Source organism: Trachurus trachurus (assembly GCF_905171665.1).
Source record: "Trachurus trachurus genome assembly, chromosome: 11".
Taxonomy (NCBI): Eukaryota; Metazoa; Chordata; class Actinopteri; order Carangiformes; family Carangidae; genus Trachurus; species Trachurus trachurus.
The window spans coordinates 15,399,977-15,408,796 of record NC_139904.1 but is presented as its reverse complement, the minus strand read 5'-3'; positions in this window follow the sequence as shown (position 1 = coordinate 15,408,796).

Below are 8,820 nucleotides of genomic sequence, written 5' to 3'. Positions count from 1 at the left end.
GAATAACACATGATTTCTGAATATATTTCTCTGCCTTGAGGGAATATCAACTTTTAAGCCTTAACAAGTTAATGTTAAGGAACATTAAGCAGCTGATGAGGAAACAAATTGGCCTATCTGCATAACAGTTGAGTGAATAATTACCATCCACCAGACAGACACGTTCCCACGTCTTTGGTGCCAACTTCAGTCCCATCACGTTGACTGACAGGTTGACAGTGGCCACATTGTATCAGCTCACTGTGCTGTCCGGTCCAAACTATCACTCCATTGAAGTTCAATGGTGAGGTTCAGAGACGGGGGGGAGAAAAAACAAAAAAAAAAGCCCAATGCATCACACACTGATAATTCACAGTTAATGGGAAGCAAGAAGAACAACAGGGAAGCTTATCAGCCGCATGATGTAATGTTTACCGGCTTTTTAATTAATTATGAAAATTAGCCGAAGCGGTATGCACACTGAGAAGTGAAATCAGATCTTTACGCTTATCGCAGCCTCGCAGCACTCGCAGCACTCGCAGCGCAGCCATTTGAATGACACACTCCCACTCCCCGGTCCCACACACTGTCCCTCACAAGCCCACACGCAAAACAATACGCTCACAATTACACACCCACACATTTAAGAGCTCCCACAAACACACGTGCAATGTTCGAGTTCACAGACTGACGTTAATATATGCAAGCTTAAAAAATAAATAAATAAAAAAACACAGCAAAATGTTATTGATTGGATTTACAGTCATTGAGGTCTGAATAAAATTAGATTTTGCCATTTTGATCTTTGAATGATGACACAGTACCCCTCATTAAATTCATGTCAAAATGGATCCTGCAAGTGTGAGCTCGCCTGTTCTATATTTGTAAGCATTGAGCTGGAAAAAAAACAGGGGAATCAAATATGCACAAACAAGCAATTACTCCCGTGGCTGAGATGACTCTTGTGTTGTTTTATTCAAAAATATCCTTTTGTCTAGTGTCTCCAATCAGTAATCAGTTGCCATGCCGTTAAGTCTTTAAAGAGTTTTTTCTTTCTTTGCAGAGGAAAAAAAAAAAATTCCCAGACAGTCAATATTATGTGGGCCGTACACGATGGCACGCTGCTGATGCTGCTGTAGTGTTATTGTTTCAGGCTGGTTTCAGGTGTTTATCATGGCGTGCAGTGCAGTGCCGTAGCAGTGTGTGAGCGTCCTGATTAGTCATCATCATACACAGTTGGTCCCTGCAGGACGGACATGGGCAACGGACAGAGTCCAATATTCCACTTTGGAAGAACCTGCTCTGTTCCCATCATCTCCAATCGGATTAGGGAACAGGATATTTTCAGAAATGAGAGAGGGGGAAAGGGACGCTGCACTGCCAACTTTTCTCCTCCTCCTCCTCCCATTGGACTTGTGTGTGGAGAAGTAGTGCAAAGGAGAAAACGTGGACAAGACAGAAGGTTTTTCTTTTCTCCCTTTTTCCTGCAACTTTGGATCAAAGGAGGGGAGCAAAGAGGCGCGAGGTGTCCGCGAGGAGAGGCAGGATTAGCTGGATTAGCCCGAATACACTAGTGATAGGACTGGGCCCTCCCTGGACAGATAGGAAAATGCTGGCAGCCGGGCCCTGTGTGCTGTGTGCTGGGGGCCAGATGAACGGGGGCCTAGCATTGTCTCAGTGAGGCATTGCTCGGGACCGGGTTCAGCCTGCAGCGGACTACTTCTCTCCCTCCATGTGTTTGTTTATCGATGATAAAGCGGACAAGTTTTTGCTGTCAGGTGCAATGAATTCTACTTTGGGCCCATAAGTAGCTCTTTCATCTCCACTTCTTTCTGAGAATTTCCTGCTTTCGGCTCCAGTGCTTCGCGGGGCCCCTGCTGGTAAAGTGTAATGAATTTGCATTACATAATCTGATGCTCAACTGGCGGTCCAGATATAGAGGAGGAACACCGCCATTAATCACAGAATTATTAGAGATGTATGCAAGGATAAATAATAAATGAATAAACAAGTTAGGTGACCTTAACATAAACCAGTAATTTATTGTGTTGATCAGCCTTGTGAGACGGCATTAATGATCTTTGGCTGCAAACGCGCTCCTCTGATTTAGCGGGATGTTTCCAAGGACATTAAATTTCCCTTGTTTTCACTTCTCTCTGTGTATTATGCATCTTTTTTTATTTTTATTTTTTTTGCACTGGCATTTGCAACACAGATGCTTTGTTGCAGCCGTAATCCCCATACGTCCTCTGCAGCAGCATGCACACTGCTCAACTTAAGTACCGTATATCTATACGCATCTTGTGTGATATGGTCTTGGCATTAATTTCTCCTGCATATTGCCTCAAGGGTTCCCCATGGAATAGATTTCCTGCACTGTATCTATAGCGGGAATTAGAGTAAAAGAAAGGGAACAAAACAGAGAGCAGCGAAAGAGGAAGCCAGAGAGAAAGAGTGAGTGTGGTTTAAAAGAGGGGAGGAAGGGGGGGGGCAATTAAATGAGTGTGGGTGTGAGCCAAAAGTGAGAAAAAGGGATGTGGAAGTGTGAAGAAGGAGGGAGGAGTGTGGAGGTGGTGGTGGTGGAGGGGGGATTGCATGTTATTAGCCATGCTGGTGTCACATTACAGCGCTGCAGAGTTTGTAAAGTGGCGAGATAACTCTCACCTGAGGCCATCATTCACAAGGACAGTCATGCGGCGAGACTAATGCTGTTGTGCCTACTGTTAACCACTGAGCGCGCACGTGTTTGCGTTAGCTTGGTAGCTTGCGTGCAGGTCTGTGTGTGTGTTTGTATGGTGTATTCATCTCTTGGTGAATGTTGACAGCGTGTGTATATGAGCCATGTGTATGAATGTAGCGCACATCCAGGGCCGGAGCCACAAAGGGAGCAGCTCCGGGCTCACGCAGGCCCCAGCTGGTCCGTAGGCATCAAAGGCCGCGGCGGCTCGGCACGTGATTAATTCTCCGGTCTGCGTGGCGTCCTAGGAGTCAAGCATGCTCGGTTATTTATCTGCTCCCCAGTTAGTCCCAGGGAGGTGCTCCCTCCCTCCCCTCCCTCCACCCCCCCACTCCCTTTGCTCTCCGGTGACATTGTGGGGCTCGGCAGGACCGCGGTCTTATTGTTGTTCACCGCTGTCTTATCTGCAGTCTTGTCAGGAAAGACAGAGGGAGCGCAGGGGGAAATGGGGGGGAGGAGGAGGAGGTGGAGGGACGGGGCAGCGCGGGCCACGGCTTCACCCAGATTGTCTTTTACTCCATCTTTGCGAAGAGAGATTGAAAAGCAAAAGGAACGCCGTCTCCTTCCCCCGGCTCAGGTACTCCTGCTTAATGGAAACTGTCATAAATTTGAATGCAGATTAAAAATGTTTCCTTCGCCGCCCGTGAGTGTCTTGGATGACAACTCGATGAAACAGTATATCACACTCTCCAGATGTAATAACTCTGCTGCGTGCATGTCAAGGGGGTGGGGGGGCGGCGTATGTAGATTTCATACAGACACATTATTGAGGTTTTACCTGCCGAAGTGGGTGTTCAGGGGGAGCTTGCTTACAGTTCCACCCATGTCTTTATGGTTTTACATGATCTGTGTCTCTGTGCGTGCCTGTGTGCTATGCGTCTGTGTTAATATATATATACGTGAATATGCGAGCGAGGGAGACAAAGGCAAAGCCACAGGGGAGGAGAAAAGAGACATATAGTGATAGGGAAAGGCTGTTTGTTACAGTACATTAGAAAACATTATGGCTCGGGTAGCAGAGCATCAATGATGAAAGAACAACAACAGCAAAAGACACGCACACTTGCACATTTGCACATTGGCACACTCCCCTCCACACACACACACACACACACACACATACACAGAGCGAGTAATCACTAAGCAATCACACAGCTAAAGGGTAATTGCACATAGTAGAAAAGTGGGTGCAGCTCTGTACGCGTATGTGAAGCACGTACTGATACAGGGAAAAAATGACCTCTACCTTCCATGTTCACTCACCTTTTTTTTTTTTTTTTTGTCTTTACTCTGCCAACATTATCACCTACCCACCACCGTCGTAAAAGGTTGGGCTGTAAGTGGTCGTGATTTTACACAGCTAGGTTTCGGAGCGCTCCCTGGAAGCTGCTCGCAGTAAAAAAGGGAAAAGGATGGAATCGCTCCTCAGCAGGATAAAACTACAGACCAATCACAGAATTACAGAGCCCCGGGGAGCACGACCTGTTTTCCTGCTCGTGTTTACAGGAAAAGTGATGGAGGGGTGGGGAGGGGGTGGGAGCTCCCCTCAGTTTTCCTGCTCAATCTACAAGATTCGTCCTCGTATACATTTTCACTCCAAACCTCCGACTCGGTTTTTATTTCTGAAATGTTTAATGTCCAGCTTCCTGTCCCTGCTGTTCTCCGTCTTTGTCTCTTTACAGTAATAACAAGCCTGATTCTAGTGATGCTGGTAAATGGTGGCCCAGATTGCCCCCCCCTACCTCCCTCCTCCCCCCTCCCCCCACCTCCCTCTCCCCCTGTGTTCCCGCTAGTGAAATTACCAGTTGGTTACTATAGAGACATGTTTATAAATGCAGTTGATGACTCCCTTTCTGCCCTTTCTCTCACTGCATTTACCTCCTCATTTTCCACACCCACCTTCTATTCTCCTCTAAAATGACATCTTTCTTTCTTTCTTTCTTTCTTTCTTTCTTTCTTTCTTTCTTTCTTTCTTTCTTTCTTTTTTTCTCTCTTTCTTTCTCTCTCCCTCACCTGTACCTTCCATTTGGCTCTTTTTCGACCTCCCTTTCCTTGCTCTTTGTCGAAATCTCATTATTTTGTTAATTTCGCTGCTGTCAACGTGACTCGGCACATAAGCCTCATTAATTTACCACCAATACTCAAATGGGATCCATTCAAACGGCTCCTCTATCCAGGTGTTTACGAAACCTCGGGGCCTCCTCCACCTTTTTGTCTGGCTCAGGGCTTCGAGTTGCTTCTCTCCTATAATAAGTAACAAAAGATATCTTCTTTATGATAATGCATTCGTGTGGGTATGTGCAATGTATCATTGTTTTGCAAAGCAACCTTCTACCTTTTGTGAGTGGAGAGGTAATGTAAAGGAAATAAAAGCTGTGGGTTGTCTTTCTGCTCCCTCATGAAAGTCTAATGGAGAGCTGATTCATGCTTGTATCTATCCGAGAAGACAATGGACGTATAGGCGTATTTTTTACCACTCAAAGCAAAGTGCTGCTGAGGCTACAGTTTCACTCCTACTGGGTTCAGGTGTGGAAGGGAAATAACGCACAACAAAGGGTTACGCTTCATGTAATTATGTAATAACCAACCTACCTGCACCAGCTTAAACACTCGTGAATTTTCAACAGATGCTAAGTGCTTGTCTTGTAAAGAGGCGGCTATGGTGAAAGTCATAATTCTAAATAAGTCATAAACTCTGAAATGAAACGCACACTCACACACAAAACACAGTTAATCTAAGCTGTGCCAAAACGGAGGAAAAAGGAGAGAACAGCTCCATTCAGAGCGGCTCCACCGCTGTTTGTGACTGTTGATGCGACTGACAGATTTTCCTCAGCGATAGTGATTGGCTCTGTTCAGGTCATTTCAGTAAAATGTCACTCTCCTCTGCAGGCTGGGGAGCACAGAGGATTTGGATGCCTCTTTCTTTTGCCTGTCTGTCCAGCTCTAATAGCACTTTCATCCTCACAGCGTTACAGTATGTGAGTCTGGGTTTATTCTACAAGAAGGTAAAGCACATGGAGCATACTTGTGTTTAGCTTTTTACCTCTCAGTATCATAATCATCAACAATTACACAATCAATCATGAAAACAAAGACGTGTAACTAAAGGTTTAGATATGTAATATATTTTGAAAATTGTCTTTTGATTAAACTAATTTATCTTAATCATGTATCTCCTTTCCTCCCACGAGCCTGTCTTCTCTTCTAATTTATAGATTGGATTCCTCTGTTTCCAAGTGAACTTGGCTGATTTTAGAAACACGTTTACCTTTAATCTCCTCCCTATTTAGTTTGTTTTAGAGGTACGTGTAGCTGGGGAAACCAACTGTGAAAGTGAAACATGGAAATCAAAGAGTCAGTTCCTCCTCTCCATAAAAGAAAGTATTTTTACTCTCAACCAAACAACCTATACATATTTTATAGCTGCCTTGTATTCTGGTTTATTTAGATAATTCTGTAAAAGCTTCCAAATCCAAACTGGATTTCTACACGAATGACTGACAGTCCATCCATCCTTGAATCAGAATGGTATGTGGAATAAAAAAAGAAAAGTGTCTTGCAGTTTAATTCTGCCAGACTGTCATTAAATCGAAAGATGTTTGCCAAGTGCTAACTTTTGTTGTTGCACAGTGCAAATTGTAACTATCACTGTAAGAAAACAACACAACAGAGATTCGTACATATAGCTGGATGTTGTGTAGGGGGGAGTTACGTCTGTTTATCCATCTGCCTGCATCACTGCCATGATTTCATCTGTCTTGTCAATTCACTGGTGTGGCATAAAAAGCCTGGGCCGGTCGGACTGTACTGTACAAGACAGCGGGACGCGCTGCCGTGACATCGATGACACAACACGTGTCACCCCTCTGCTGTCTCGATGTCATTTACTGATTCGGCGCTGTACGCGGGGGGGCCCTTCGCCGTATTTCTCGCCTTTCTCTCTCCTTCTGGGGAGGTGATGAGGTGCAGTAATATAAAAGAAATGACTTGGTGGCAACTCATCTAATATGATTTGTGTAGGAGCTCATAAAAGCTTGCCAAGCGTAACTTTAAAAGAATGAAATGGAAGGGCCGTGTTGATTCGGCTCCCTCTGTCGCATTGCAGGGATCGTAAATGTGTTTAAAATCAGCCAGTGAGATGAGGAGGTTCTGTGAATTCCTATCTGGGCTAATGGCAGCCATATCATTTTGTCATAAAATGTGCAATATGTGTCACACGGCAGCTACTTTTGATTACACAGACCTCTACCTGGGTTCCTTTCCTTCAGCCGGTGTCATCCTGTAAGGAAGCAGCGAGGCGACTGATCCCCCCTGCCCCCCCCCCCCCCCCCCCCCCCCCCTCCTGCAACGACTCTGGAAATAAATAATAAACACATTTAATTAAAATGAAAATGCGCTGCATTTCTGCGTTAATCCTAATTTATTCGCCTTAATTGAGCTTCCATGTGCTTTGCCAATGGTTGGCAGAAGTGTTAATAAATAAGCCATTGTCTAGATGCCATGAAGCATTTAGCTGAGCAAATCCTAATATACTGTAGCACTTCACCTGCCTAATCAGCAAGAAGGAAACTCCTCAATGTCATAAACTTCTACATGCTGCAGTCACGCACAATCACACACACACTTACACACAAAACCCTCATGCCAGTGCATGCCTACCACACACACACACACAGAGGCAATTTTTCTGCAATAATTACATCCTTTTCATATTTGAGACCCACCCCAACATTAATTATAACGGTATAATGCAATCATAGAAAACTGTGTGTTGTATAATGTGCTGTGATAATATTTTCTCACTCATTTATCTTTTTCCTCACCCGACATTCGGTCAGTAGTTGGACAATCGATCTATTTGTCCCCGTGCTCCTCATCTCTCTGTGTTGCTTATTAGTGTCATTCAGTAAGAGGATATCTCTCTGATGGCAGCCTTTACTCTGCTACTTGCTCCTCGTCTTTCCCACCTCATCTCCCCACTTTTCTGTTTTTTCCCCCCCTCTTCCAAATGATGAAAAGCTTGCTTTCTTTCTCCCAGGGCTAGAATAATCATTTTTCCAAAGCAGGGATTTAATTGCAAGTTAAAAGTCCTCTTCTGAGTCTTTCACTGTTCTTGAACTATGCTCCTTTGTCTGTCACCAAACCAGCATGGAAGTAAACTCTTTCTTCTCTGTCTCTCTTTCTCATTAGCGAAGTTTTCCCTTCATTACCCTAATGTCACAATTTTGTCTTTTTCTTCTTCTTTTCAGAAAAAGTAATTGGGCCTTTGCGTGTTGGTGATTGCCTCTGTATCAGCCGCATGTAAAATCACCAAGAGTGAAATTTCACCCTGGGCGCATTTTCACCCTCTTTCAACCTCCCTCGGGGCATCCGTGGCCTCCTGGTGGGAGAGACGATGAATGAGTCTTGCGGTATATTCAGAGAGCGTGCAAGAAAACGGCCGGGTGTGGTAAACTCACTATACCTCCTCCTCTGCCCCCTTCACTGCCCCTGCAAATGTTATTCTTGTCGGCCAAAATACAGACAGACAAAATAGTACGCCACTTGCATGGAAAACAGTGTTTATTCAGAGCATGATTAGAGTCCATGTGTTTTTCTAGGGGCGTAGCAGATATCAGGTGGATATATATCAAGTGGCGTGGTCCTCTTCCATGTGGCCCCAGGCGAAGCATCTGCACACATCTGCAGAGTGCAGAGTATCCCCCGTTGCCTCGTTATCTTCTCCAGAGCTGCTTAGTGATTTATTTACCTGCTCACCACATGCCGCTCAAAAAAAAAAAAAGGACAAGGGGAGCATGGGAGAGAAAATGGAGGGAAAGAGACAGAGAGGGGGGAGGGAGGAGGGGGGACCCGGATGAGGACAGGTGATGAGAGACAAGAGGAGAGAGAGAGAGGGGAGAGAAAGGAGGCAATGAGCGAGAAAAGAGTGTTCAGGAGATGATAACATGCCGCCGATGAGAGGAGCAGGTGGAGAGACGACGTTCGGCCGTCGTTTACGCGCTGACAGAGACAATGAAGGGCCGGGAAGAGAGGAGGGAGGGGGAAATGAAAAGGACACGAGTGAGATTCACTGAACTCACCGGTCGGCTCTTACCTCTAAT